The sequence below is a fragment of the Phyllopteryx taeniolatus genome, chromosome 6 (genome assembly GCF_024500385.1).
Source record: "Phyllopteryx taeniolatus isolate TA_2022b chromosome 6, UOR_Ptae_1.2, whole genome shotgun sequence".
Taxonomy (NCBI): domain Eukaryota; kingdom Metazoa; phylum Chordata; class Actinopteri; order Syngnathiformes; family Syngnathidae; genus Phyllopteryx; species Phyllopteryx taeniolatus.
This window is the reverse complement of record NC_084507.1, coordinates 18,169,722-18,184,552: the sequence shown is the minus strand read 5'-3', so window position 1 is coordinate 18,184,552 and position 14,831 is coordinate 18,169,722. Positions and strand designations below refer to the sequence as shown.

General features: G+C 41.4%; 1 protein-coding gene across 4 annotated transcripts in view; it reads left to right on the top strand.

Annotated features, from left to right (window-relative positions):
* Nucleotides 1-14,831, top strand: part of cacng8b (calcium channel, voltage-dependent, gamma subunit 8b) — a 37,287-nt gene that overhangs the window by 3,879 nt on the left and 18,577 nt on the right. For 2 of the 4 annotated variants that reach the window (XM_061777752.1, XM_061777749.1), the window contains exons 1-2: nt 2,533-2,662; nt 5,752-5,928. The gene's annotated coding sequence lies outside the window, so the exon portion shown is untranslated. Of the gene's footprint in view, nt 1-1,027; nt 1,350-2,532; nt 2,663-5,751; nt 5,929-14,831 lie in introns of those variants that run through there. The other 2 variants (XM_061777751.1, XM_061777750.1) reach the window with 2 other exon arrangements.

The window sequence follows — 14,831 nt, the reverse complement described above, 5'->3', positions numbered from 1 at the left end:
GGAGAACATGCAAACTCCACACAGGCGGGGCCGGGGATTGATCCCAGGTCCTCAGAACTGTGAGGCAGACGCTCTAACCAGTCTTCCACCGTGCTGCCGAGATAAAAATAATAATGCCGAGATAAAAATAATAATCTATTGAATTGTACTGGATATGGGTCTCATTAATGGTGGAAAAATGTTTTTTTTATCAGAACAACCTGGCATTTGAACAAGAGTGTAAGAGGAGTTGTTATAGCCACTGCATAACTTCATAATCATAAAACTGGCTGTGGTTTCATTGTTGGACTAAATAACCAGTGAAAGTGTGTGCATTTTGCACTGCAGCTGTGACAAGACAACGCAGCCCCGGGCCAAAATTGATCAGTGTGTTGTCTGTGTGCCTTCTTTTGTCAGCACGTGTGTTTGCATGTGTGGCCGGTTGTCTAAAACTGGACTTGTGGCCCAGTTAAGTTTGCTACATCAGCGTTTTGAAAGATGTTTTCGGATATCCTGCGGTTAAAAAAAAACAAAATTGTGATCATTTACAAGGTTCAATTGGAAAATACATTAAATTTGTCCCCAAAAAAAGCCAATATTTACCATAAATCATAACTTATTCACATTGTACTGTAAAATACAGTTCAGAAGCGATTTGAATCACAAAAATGAAAACGAAAATTTGAGTCTATAAGAACTGCGGGACACAAAATTTAGATCAGTGTCGCAATACGTCACTGGCATAGAAACTGTAGCTGAACAAAGATACATGAAGAGAAGAAGAAGTGACTTTTAGCTTTTCCCTATCGCTCTTCATGATTTGCTCGGCACAGATTTTACACCAGATGCCTTTCCTGACGCAACACCACCATTTTGATCTGGGCTTATGATTGGCTATGGCTGGGAATTGGTGCACTGACTGGGAATCGGACTCACGCCGTCTGTGTGAATGGCAGCAGCACTACCAGTGCTGAACAAAGGCACTTTATTTGCAGTGAATAAATGTTCATTTCCAAACCAATTAAGCGGGTGGATAATTGCCTGCAGCACACCTTCCAGTTGTTGAAATCGCTTGAGTGGGCTTGTCTGACATGCAGAAGGAGGTCATTCCAAAGCGTGGCATGAGCAACACAAAAACCTTGGTACCTCCAGAAGCAGCTGGTCAGCTGACCTGAGGCACAGGGCAGGAGTGTGGGGATGGAGCAGCTCAGAAGACATCAGGTGGGGCGAGACCATTTTGAGATTTGAACGACAGTATATTGTACAGGCGGACAGTGGAGGAAGGCCAGAATCGGGGGTATGTGCTCCCTCTTACGTGTTCCAGGTAAAAGGCGAACAGCAGCATTTTGAGCCACCTGGAGACATTTGAGGTAGGACTGGCTGACTCCATCCCATTCTATATCATCCATCCATTTTCTGCCCCGTTCACCCACCCCCTTGGTTCACTTGTATTTAACTTTGGAGTACAATACATTTGCAATTACTATTTCAAAACTGTTGTTTTCAAACATTATTTTAGGTACAATATTTATTTAACTTATGTGGAATATGACTCAGTTGAATCAATATGAAATTTCACTTTTGAATTGTCCTGTATTTAAGTGCAATGTTACTTTTCAAACTGCATAATGTTACTGTGGCTTACAGTAATATTAAATAGACTTTTTAGGACTAAAACCTCCGGCTCATTTTTGGTGAACCCTTAGACCTAATTTACAAATAGTAATCTCCCAAATAAGACAATATTGTGGATGTACTATAGGTTGCTAAGGTGTTGTAACATAAGGAAGCCACACGCGCCGCTTTCATGTACTTTGTCGAATCAGTAACAAATGGTCTAACATTGTGACTTTGTGACCACTTTTTGATATGATAATGCACCTTCTCTCTCCGTGTGTGTTTGTGATTGTGACCTGTCTCCATTTTGTATGCATGTGTGTGTGTGTACTGTATGTGTGAACAGTGTGGAGTTGAGTGGATCTCTCTTTTCACCATCGCCATTACTGCATGAAAGAGCTGTCACTCCGAATTAGTTCGCTGCGGCTCTCCCCCCTCAGTGTGTGTGGGTGTGTTGGGTTGGAAAGCCATTTTAAAGCTACTGAAGGTCATTGTCTGCTGGGTTTTGTGCAACCTAACTGTGTACACATGTGTACGTATGTTTGTGTGTGTCGGTGTGTGTGTATGTGTGTTCTGCAGCAAGTGGCTGCATTATCTCTTTTTTTTCTTTCTTTTAAGCTCACAGGGTGACATAATTCAGCCTCCACCAGCAACAGCGATGAAGTCCATCCATCCATTTTCTGAGCCGCTTCGCCTCACTAGGGTCGCGGGCGTGCTGGAGCCTATCCCAGCTGTCATCGGGCAGGAGGCGGGGTACACCCTGAACTGGTTGCCAGCCAATCGCAGGGCACATACAAATAAACAACCATTCGCACTCACAGTCATGCCTACGGGCAATTTAGAGTCTCCAATTCATGCATGTTTTTGGGATGTGGGAGGAAACCGGAGTGCCCGGGGAAAATCCACGCAGGCATGGCGAGAACATGCAAACTCCACACAGGCGGGGCCGGGGTCCTCAGAACTGTGAGGCTGACGCTCTAACCCGTCGGCCGCCAGCAATGAAGTCATTAGATTGAATGCTCGTGATGGCAGATGGCAGATTCTATCGATACATCTCTATTGACCGGTCAGTTACACACACACACACACACACATGGAAAAATGTATGTTAGTAATAGTATGTTTCTAAAGAGACAGCGATGCTTTTTAATGTACCATTGTTAGTAGTAGTAGTAGTAGTGGTACAGGTGCATTTAGTGCCAATATTAGTAGTATTTCTGTTGATTCTAGAAACCACTCCTATAAAAAAAAAAAATTATTGTTTAAGAACGTTTATAACTAAAAACCCCAATTCTAATGAAGGTGTGACGTTGTGTAAAATGTAAATAAAAAACAAATACTTGGTTGCAAGTACTTTTCAACCTATATTAAGGAGAACACACAACAAAGACAAGATATTTAATCTTCAAACTGATCAACATTATAGTTGTTGTTTTTTTTTTGCATATATTCACTTATTTTCATTTGATGCCTGCAATACGTCCCAAAAAAAGCTGGGACAGGGTCCTGTTTACCACTGTGTTCCATTGCCTTCCCTTTTAACAACACTCAATAAGCGTTTGGCAACTGAGGACACTAATTGTTGATGTCCAACTTCAGTTGCTCAAGTCCAAGGTCTCCATTGTCGTATTTTGCACTTCATAATGCGCCACACACTTTCAATGGGAGACAGGTCTGGACTGCTGGTCGGACAGTCGAGTGCTAGCATTCTTTTCTCCAGTTCTCGCCAGATTCTCTGAATCTTTTGTTGATATTATGGACCATATATAATGAAAAATCCCTAAATTTAGAAACGTTGTTCTTAAAGTGTCTAAACTATTTACCCACGCAAAGTGGGTAACCTCGCCCCATCCTTGCTTGTGAACAACTGAGCCTTTCGGGGATGCTCCTTCTATACCCAATCATGACACTCACCTGTTTCCAGTTAACCTGTTCACCTGTAGAATGCTCCAAACAGGTGTTTTTTTAAGCATTCCTCAACTTTCCCTGTCTTTTGTTGACCCTGCCCCAGCTTTTTCGGAATGTGTTGCAGGCATTAGATTCAAAATGATTCAATATTTGCACACACAAAAAAAAACAATAACATTCATCGATATGAACATTAAATATTTTGTCTTTGTAGTGTTTTGAATTGAACATAGGTTGAAAAGGATTTGCAAATCATTGTATTGTGTTTTTATTTATGTTTTACACAACATCCCAACTTCATTGGAATTGGGGTTTAGAGTAGTAAACATTCATATTTTATGTGGCTAACGACTTAAAGACAGCACTTTCTTGTACATTGGATACTTAAAAGCGCACTACTGTCGACCCAGTTAGCACAACAAAGGCATAATCCTCCAATGGTGCCATGCAAGGATGCTCAAAGTATGGTTTGAGTACCACAAATGGTACACAGGTACGTGGAAAAGAAAAATATGGAATTTAGTATCAATAAAATTTTAAACACTCAAACATATTAGAATGAAGCTTGTAGTTACAGTATGCGTACATCCTGTTTAAAGGTTTTTTCTAAATCCAGTACAGTACATTTTTAAGTACAGTTACGTTGTATTGAACTTTTAAGTATAGTCGGCCTACAATACATTTCCATTTAATGTTTAGGAACCATTGGTGGTACTGAGCATATAACAGGGGTGTCACACTCATTTTAGTTCGCGGGTCACATTTACCCCAATTTGATCTAAAGTGAGTCATTATGGTCATGGCTATAAATCATGGCTATAAATAACAACTATTCCAAATGTTTCCCATTGTTATCATGCAAATAATTACAAGTACATTCCAAATATATGTATCAAATGATTTTGCAAATCATATGAGCAATCTGAAATTTCTCAACAAAAATGATTGCCATTTCAACAGTATTTTGAATCTGTTTTTTTTTCCTTCCATTTACTAGTGCAACTTACAGATCAAAGTAGATCTATACATTTACTGTCTATAAAACAACTCTGTTAAGCTCAAGAAAAAAAAATTAAAATTACATAAATTTCCACATCCATCTGGGAATATTGACAACCTCAACTGACTGATCACACCAAATAGCATGGTTATCCACTTAACTTGTAAATAAAAATGTATATAAGTTGTGGGAGTGCATGGAGGCGGCATGGTGACCGACTGGTTAGAGCGTCTTCCTCACAGGTCTGAGGACCGGGGTTCAATCCCCGGCCCCGCCTGTGTGGAGTTTGCATGTTCTCCCCGTGCCTGCGTGGGTTTTCTCCGGGCACTCCGGTTTCCTCCCACATCCCAAAAACATGCATGGTAGGTTAATTGACAACTCTAAATTGCCCGTAGGTGTGAATGTGAGTGCGAAGGGTTGTTTGTTTGTATGTGCCCTGCGATTGGCTGGCAACCAGTTCAGGGTGTACCCCGCCTCCTGCCCGATGATAGCTGGGATAGGCTCCAGCACGCCCGCGACCCTAGTGAGGAGAAGCGGCTCAGAAAATGGATGGATGGATGGATGGGAGTGCATGGGAAAAAAAGGGTTCCACCAAAGCGACTTCTTTAGAACTGAAGCGGTTGATTGACATTTTGCAATATTCTATGTCTTAAAGCATTTCTACAAGAGGTACATTTATTTTCACAGAACTGCAGAGCAAAGTTAGCACAGCATTTTCAATGAAATAGGATTAATTTGCCCCTGAATCTTGGCACCTTTTAGCCTCCACAACTGCATCAATATCAGGTGTCAAATTGTGAGAAGCAACCTATTTCAGATTTAAAATGAGCAAAAACAGTTACTTTCATTGATAAATAGCCGTGATTGTGTTCTTTATTCCCACGGGCCGGCTTGAAACCCCTGACGGGCCAGTTCTGGCTCGCGGACCATATGTTTGACAAGACTCGTATGAAAGGTTTCAGGACTACTGGTGTCATGACATGTGATGGCAGCAATTCTGATGTATTGAGATATTTTGGGTACGTTTTAATGAAATGGGGCAAGTTGCCTGTTGTTGCTGATAAATCCGCACTTAGTCAGTGACGTCTAGTAGTTTGACACCCCCCCCCCTCCTTTTCCCCCTCTCTTAACACGATCACGCCTTTGTCCCCCTCACCACTGCCTGTTTGCTTGAAAAAAATTGTATTTGACTATATTTCCTAATGAGCTAACCTCAAAGCTCTTGTTTCATTATACATTTGTATCAGATCCGTTTCCTTCCATCCACCGTCCCCTTGCGTTCCCCCTATCTCCTCCCCCCATGCACTCCTCTCCTCCTTGCCTCCATCATCATCCTCATCATCATCATCATCATCATCTCCTCCCATCCTCTTGTGGAGTGCGACGTGCGGAGAGAAGCTCTGACATCCCGGAGCAACCTGCAGGTAAGCCTTCTCCAGCCTTAAAAGCATTGCAACGTGTGTTTTGTTGATTTTCAATTCGTGTCCATGCGCGCGCGCGCGCGTGTGTGTAATTTGCTGTTAAAAACGTGCAGCCGATTGCATTGCAGCTCGTCCACTTACACTCGCGCGTTGACGCTCTCCAACTTAACCCATCGCGGCTAGAGTGGGAAAAACATGCCCGATGACATAATTTCTAGACTATTTACTATAGCGCGGGGACTATAATTAGCAGCGTCTATTATGCAAATAACATCCTTATAATAGCTCACTGGGAGCCCCCCACCCTCCTTCCCTCCATCCTTCTTCCCTCTTTCCCTCCTTACATCCATGTTGTAACTGATGTATTTATTATTTCTCAAATGTGCCGTGATCGACCATTTATAGACGTCTCAATGTGATTTGTGTGCTGCCAGGCGTCCATTTTCCCCCTTGCATGCCCCCCCAAGAGTAGCCAGTGCAGGCAGGGTGATGATGCATGTATGTGTGTGGCTGATCCGTTAATGAATGCACCGCAGTCTGCATCACTATACACTAGCTTTGCACGCTTGCAGCCTCCTCTGTGTGCTGCTGCTGTATGTGAACATAGACCCCCCCCCCCCCCCCCCACGCCCACCACCACTACCCCCTGCAGGGCGTCATGTTGACGATGACCCACATGATGTTCATCTGAGGCATGTTTGTCCACTAAAAGAAAAAGAGTCCCCTCTGTTCGCACCGATTCGTTATGTAGTTTTCATTAAAGCACGTGGAGAAGACGGTGAGGGGGGATGTTGCATTTGGAGTGTGCACTGCAGCATTCAGCACCCCCCCAAAAAAAAAAATTATAAAATGAGGAAGCTGCAGTACTCAGGCACAACACCTAAAAAAGATATAAATATATATATATATATATATATGGATGCAGGATGCATGCACCACGTTTACCATATTTTTCCACAAATAGTCGCCGGGGATGTTCATTTACTCAACTGCAGTGGGGAGGACGCATCTGTTAGGAGAGAAGGCCATTTATTTGTTCAAAAGTGGCGGTATATTACAAGATATGTCAAGTGAAACTGGAGTCGGAAACAAAATGAGGATGACCATCGCGGACTAATGCAGAGAAACAACAAGAAACAAAAACAGACTGGGTGGAGCGAAAAGTCATGCGGTCACGAGTGTAACGTGGTCGTTTTGGCACACCCCGCAGTAGAGGTGTGCGGAGTGATTTGCATGGCACAGAGGTCCGACTGACATGGCTCCTACCCGAGAGGTACATGTCAGGCTGGTGAACTGATATCTCCGTAGTATCTGAGAGGTTTTACGAGTACGAGTACAGAGGTACAGTAAACGACTATCAGTATCGCGTTGTAATTGTTTAATTGTTTAATTATTGGAGTATTTCGACTAAAGCATTTCAGAGACTTTACACGATCAGTTTTAAATGACATTGCCCACACAGTTGCAAGTCTACACCCCTGTATAATCACAATAACATTGAATTAATGCCTCTCCTACAGTATCAATCAATACTGAGCATTATTGGATGTAATTAGAATGTGTAGGTGTACCTAATGTTGTGGCCTGAAAGTGTGTTATGTCATAAGATATACACCCCTTGCATTGAAACCCTCACCACTTTCTGCATGGTGCGCCGTGACAACATTTGTACAAAGGTAATGGGACACCTAGCCTTTCCATCCATCCATTTTCTGAGCCGCTTCTCCTCACTAGGGTCGCGGGCGTGCTGGAGCCTATCCCAGCTGTCATCGGGCAGGAGGCGGGGTACACCCTGAACTGGTTGCCAGCCAATTGCAGGGCACATAGGAACAAACAACCATTCGCACTCACAGTCATGCCAACGGGCAATTTAGAGTCTCCAATTAATGCATGTTTTTGGGATGTGGGAGGAAACCGGAGTGCCCGGAGAAAACCCACGCAGGCACGGGGAGAACATGCAAACTCCACACAGGCGGGGCCGGGATTGAACCCGGGTCCTCAGAACTGTGAGGCTGACGCTCTAACCAGTCGGCCACCGTGCCGCCGACACCTAGCCTTTGCTCAGACAGAAAGTGAAAATGGAAATATGCTTTTATGAATCTTGCCTTGTGCACTAGGAATATAAATGGCACTTTCCAAATTGTTCCCACAGAGATGGAAGTATACAAATGTCATGTTAAGTTGAATAATTAAGATTCAGCGGTAACTGAGGGGTCTAGTCCAACCCCTGATTGGTTAATTATTTGATGAAGTAGTGTGTCCCAATACTTTTTTGCACATAGTGTATGTGTGACCTTTAAAGACTCCGTCTGAGGATTCTGGATTGCAACCAAGTCGATGATTATACTATTAGGTGACTCATTCCAGTCAATAGTAGCACACACATATTTTGTATGTTTGTGGGGAAAATCATTAAACACTTGATGACCAGTGGAGAAAAGATCGGGAGGGAAGTTTAGAAAGTGTTTTATTTTTTGTTTTCATTCCTCCCCGGTGCCTCTCTTTGACTCGTACTCTCTCTGAGGGGAAGCAATTCTGAAGTGATTATCACATTTGCCATGTGCAGTGGATATAAAAAGTCTACACATCGTTGTTCAAATGTCAGATGTTTGTGATATATAAAAAAAGAGACCAAGATAAATCGTTTCAAAACTTTTCCCACCATCGATGTGACATATAACCTGTATACATTTTCAATTATCAATTTAAAGGAAATTAATGGGGTTTTTTTTGGAGTGTGGAAGTAAAAACAAACAACTGAGATAATGTTTGCACAAGTGTGCACACCCTCCTATAACTGGGGACATGGCTGTGTTCAGAAGTATCCCATCACATCCAAACACGTTAAATGTGAGTCAGCACACACCTGGCACCATTTAAAGTCCCTCTTATTAACTCCAAATAAAGTGCAGCTGTTCTAGTAGGCGTTTCCTGACATTTTGCATTTTGTTTGAAGATCATGACATTGTAGCAAAAATACAAGTTGCACTTAGCATTATGTTTGCATTGGGGTGGAACGTTGCAACAGAAGGTACAGCTGAGGATTTTGGGAAATTCAAAATTCACAATTGGACAGGATGATATTAAATGGGAATTATCCGGAACTTTGACATAAGTCTCTATACAATACAAACTGTATTGTATAGAGACTTAAAAATGTTTGCTATAAGCCAATTAGTTGATTTTATTTAATTTATTTTATTTATTTATTCATGAATAGTTCTTCAAGTTATGTCATTTAACAAATGGTTTCATTGGCCTCGTCCACATTTGATCAAAATGTACTTGGCAGAATATAGTTAAAAATATAGTAGTTCAGCCTCATAAGTTCTCATTAGTTGTGTTTTAGTTTCCATCCATCCATTTTCTTGTCCCCATTCGTGTCACGGGTGAGCTGGACCCATTCCCAACTGGGTTAGGGCGAGAGACGGGGTACACCATGGACTGGTTGCCAGTCAAAAGCGATAAACAACAACCATTAATACTCACATTCCTTGAAACTAACATGCATGTTTTTGGTATGTTACAAGTCAACCCTGCCACAGCTGAATTTTTCAACTTTGAAAATTCCTAGGCTTTAACCATCCTAGCCTGATGCACCGACCAGACCTGACTGACCTCTGACGCAGTATGCGGAGTTCGACAACGGGTTTTCATGAGTGGCAGCTCACTTGGCTTGGCCAATGCAAAACTTGAATGCACACTGTAGCAATGTCACAGATTGCAACCAATCAAAATGCACTTAAGCTTTCACACGTGCTAAAAATGCATTTCCGGGTTTTAAGCAAGACCCAGTCGCCAAGTCATACAAATACAGTATATAAAGTAGTGCGAGGAAAGTCCGCTTAAAAAAAACAAATCCAGAATCCTAATTTTCGCATTCGAAATAAAATGAGTCGAAGAATAATATACTTCTTACTTTATTCTGACAAGCGCTGCAATGCTTGTGTATACTTCTGCCATCATTTTGACTTAATATGCATCGCTTCTGAACATGTACGCATTGTACCTTAACCGAGGCGACAGCTTGGTCCGCCCCATGAGGATTTATGGCTCCGACAAAGAGTGCAAAACAGACCCAGCCGGGATTTTACCTGTGGCCAAGGTACGGCAAGGGATCCTCGTTAAAGAAAGCCATTTTAAACTTAAAAAAGAAAAACGTTTCTGTACGGAGAAGCGGCAGCTGAAACGCGTCAGTCAAATAATAAATATATTGGATCTTTAATTAGCTACAAGGAGTAACAATTCGATTGTGATTCGCTAGTCATTCGTCACTGTCAATATGAATAGCGACTGCAGTTTTAGGGGGCGAGTCTCAGCACTAATATAAAGTATACATACTGAATATTGTGTTTTACAACAACACTTAACTATAGTTATAATTTCATATGTACCTGTGGATGAAATAGTAAAGTTTGCAATCTCGGTCACCAAAATGCATGGGAGCGATGTAGCCTGCGTACTTGCGAATGGGAGTGATCAGGGAGCCTCTCTATATATCCCCATTCTTCTCTTCTTTTCTTGCCCACGTCCTCTCTCTGTAGCAAGCCACTTCTTTATTTGACTGTTAATCTTTCTTTTTATGGTTTAATAAAAGTGATAAAGTGCAAAATACTGTATGTGCAGCCTCAAAAGCCTGTACAGGCTTGCAGTTTAACCTTGCAGGGTGTCTATAGATCAAATCGTTCAATGTGCAGGTGTGAGCTGCCAACTGTCATTTTTTGGCGATAGTTCATTCCAGCTCGGGTTCGGCCGCATCTCGCAGCAGGCAGCGAGCCTAACTCTGGGTTCGGTATGAAAACAAGACAGCTATCAGAGGAAAGGGTGGCACAAAGGCCCTTGAGTTTGGGTTATATTTAGTTATCAATGGTGCCAGACTTGCTTATCTTCAGGTTTTTATATACTTTTGTTCTATAGCCAGATTCAAACCTTAAACCTGCTGGTTCTCAAGCATTAAATTTGAGATTGGAAGTGAGGGTATTACAACACGAACATTCTGTCTGGCTGCAGATTCAGCTCACAACACTGTTCTTTTTCATTCAAAAATGCCTTTATCCAACGCTTTCTAATTGGCTCAATGGCTGTGATGCATGTATCAGTTAGCACGCCAACCCATCTTTTGGGGGCCTTTAAGTGGAATTTAGTGCAGTTGTCTAGAGCGGCGTTACAAGAGCCCCTTGATAGAACCGTATTTGCGAGGTGTAGGAACATATTCAATAAGGTTTGCCAGTTGCAGCTACAGGACAGTCAGCAATTATTGGTATCTCACATCCATTTCTTCTCAATGAACTCTTTTAGGCTTGAAAAGAGCCGGAATGAAAATACTTGCTCATGTCCAGGCCTTAACTATAGACACTAAAAGTTTAAGCTAACAATAGCAAACTAACAGGAAGCCATAGTTCAGTCTCGGCCGAATACAGAATACTGTATGTGTACTAGGCGGCATGCCTGTCTAATGTTAGTAGCTAGTGCTACTGGTCAGAAGTTGATTATTCGTGCAATTACCCAATGGTGAAAATAATAGACATATGCTGTGTTCAAAATGATTTACGGATTGCCTACTTAAAATGCTGCCTTGACTTATGATGCCACTGTTTTATCACGATGCACTGTTTGCATTGTGTTGTTCATTACTTTTGGCCACTCATATGTTTGGGAATTCTCTGCACCATTTGCACAATCGTCACCGTACCAGATCATTGCACTACTAGTCACTTTGAATTGCTCTAAATTGCTTGAGGACTCTCCATCATTTGCACAATTGCCATTATATAAGTATCACCACACTAGTGGTACACTTCCATTGCTCAATAACTCTCAACACTGTTTGTTGTTATACTAGAGTGGCTCCAACTACCGGAGACAAATTCCTTGTGTGTCTTGTAACATACTGGGCCAGGAAAGCTGATTCTGATTTTGATTCTGAAGGCCAAAAAGGGATTTCATCTTCGAGAGTACTCTTTAGCATGTGTGCTTCCACATGTATATTTATGCTTATGCGCATGAGTGTCCGGTCATCCTAAAGCACTATTTCAGGAGCCTCTTAGACCAAGGTGTTAGTGTCACCACCTCCTCAGGCGGTTGTGCTCCGACAAGCAGGGACGAGGTCACATGCAGGCGGAGGTGGACACTGAAGTGCCTTTTAAAGATGACCTATTTTACCATTCTATTGTCATCACATTTGACAGTGCTGGTGCTCTGAGGCTTTGTGTGTGTGTTTTTTCTCATGTTGGTGTTGTTCTACCTGGCTGTGTGTTGGCGTGGGCCCGCCTGTAGATATTTGTGCGTCTGTGGAGCTTTGCGTCACGGTTAGGAGGAGAAAACATTCCATTAAACAACACACACACACACACACACACAGACACATTTAGCCACCTATTGCCTTCACCAGCCAGACCAGATTTCCATACTTGCATCCATTGCGGGACTTGAACCTGTAATCCTCCGATCCCTCGAGTGAGCTTCTGCAGCCCCACTCTCTCCTCTTTAGGAACATTATCTTTTGCTATGAAATATTCACATAACAACACTATTTTTAAAAGACAGCGAGCCCAAGTACACTTGGTGCCTTTTTGCCTTATATTTTTGTTCACAAGGGGCCACATGCACTCGCCAGATACATATCAGTTACATCTGCATCATGAAGTTCAATGTGTCAAAATGTATGCTTTTGCGAGGAAATGCAATTAAATGTGTCAATATGTCGTCGTTTATGATATGTCATAAACTTATTATTTTTGCTGTTTTCTCCATTCTGTCTTTATAAGTATATGAATGCAAGGTATCAATTAATAAAGTTGTGCCTTTGATATACAAGCTAAATTTGTATCTCAAATCATCTTTGTCCATTGAAATGAATGGAAATACCATGAATCTGTTCCAGCCTCCCAAAAAAACAAACAAATTTGTAATGTTTTTAATCCAGAAAACAACACTCTAAAATATTCTACTTTATTTGAAAAAAAAAACCCATAGAAATACCATAATTAAATAGTTTGTAAAAATAAAATACAAAATTACCAATTTGTGCATCATGATTATTTCATTGGACACTCCTTTTGATGTGCATGACTTGGCCACCGGGGGCAGTATAATGCATTCATCCAGACAAACAAAGAAGAATTTCACTCAACTACTTTAAGTGACTCAGTAAGCTGCAGTATTGTCTTTCTACCCATGTTGCTGCACCGTTTGTTTTCAAATATCAGTTCCTTAAAGTGTTATAACACCGCCATATAGATCCTATTCATTAGCCTATCTGTGGTGTTAGCTGTGTTAGCATTAGGCTAGGGCACTTTCAAGAAAGGTTATATGGTTGTTTTAAATAATTCTCTTTGTTTTGTTTAGTTTGACAGTAAACTTCAACTGGGAGCTTGAAACAGCTTGAAGTCTCTTTTTTTTTTCAGATTTGTTCACTATCTGCCAAACTGAAACTTGTTGTAAAGTGAACTGATTTGCGTTCACTGCCTCCATACAGCGCTCATATCACAAGTTTTTGCTCGCAAGTCAAAGCAAAAAAAATCGGGTAGAAGATATTACTTCCTGTCAGTGCAATCATTTCCAAGACACACTATATTCGTATAGCTAAAAGTATAACAATATTTAAAGGTGTCTTTTAGGACACTCTGGGTCACCTTACGCTGTAACATTATCGATACTGTAAGGCTTTCACTATAGATAACATGAGTTAGGGTGTGTTATATATTTTTTTAATATGCAAAAGAAAATGTACGAAGTTGTTCTTGTAAAGTTGGGAAGTGGACTGTAGTTTGATTGAATTAATTAATCGAAATTATTTTACATTTCCAATAGGGCAGTTCTACACCACTCCAAACTACCACCTGTTGTTTAACAAAATTATTGGACTATTATAATTCTTTTTTCGATACAGCTCTCATATCGGGTCTCATGTTGTGCAGGTGTACCTAATGGTGTGGTCGGTGACTGACTGCAGCTTGGTTGCTGTATATGAACGTTGCAGATGTGTGTAGTCGCTGCGTCGTGCATCTCCACTGGTAGTTGCATGCTCCCACAGGACTGTGGAGTAACTTATTACAGATGTCATCATGAATTCATCATGCAGCTGATGTATGCAATGAATTTCTAATGGTGCAAATGCTACAATAGTCACATCACATATGGGATAGATTGTTGCACTGGGGCAATCCTTTCATTACACTTATATGGTATAAGCACACTATTCTGATGATGAGTGGGACAGGTGGGTCTGCTTCCAGTTGAATGTTTCTCCTGAGTAGTGCAGTTGTTGATAATGCTCCCTGTTGGCCTTTGAAGCCATGCGCTTGGCCTTTTTCAGAATTGAAGCTAATTGGACTCTGTTTGGCTTCAAGCTTTCGCTACATTTTCGTGGAAGCAAGAAACAAACATACACAGTGAATCCTCCAAAGTTGAAAGCTCTTAAATTTGTTCAGCGGGCCCTGCAAACCACCATCATACGTGACAGACATTACATGATGCTTCAATGTGTCACTGATCACAAGTCACACGTGTGTTTTGCTTTTTCTTTGTCTTTTTTTGTGATGCCACCATAGAAGGTACTAGTAATGGCAAAGAAGAGCTGGGCACCAAGAAATTTAATTACTGCTATACAGTAGATATCATTGTCCTTGTTGCTAAGTACAATACATTAATAAAAAAACAATACAATAATACAAATACAAAGTACAATAGTGTAGTGATGCACCGATACCATTTTTTTTCAAACCAAGTACAAGTAGAGGGCTCCAAAACTTCGAGTACAGGTACAGACGGACAGTATCGTATCAGTGCAGTAATTCTCAAAGTGTGCTACGGGTACTCCTAGTAGTACGTGGGCTAGCTCAAGTGATACATTAAAGAATCACTGCCTACGTACAGTTCAGTTGTATTTAACTTTCAAGTTAAAT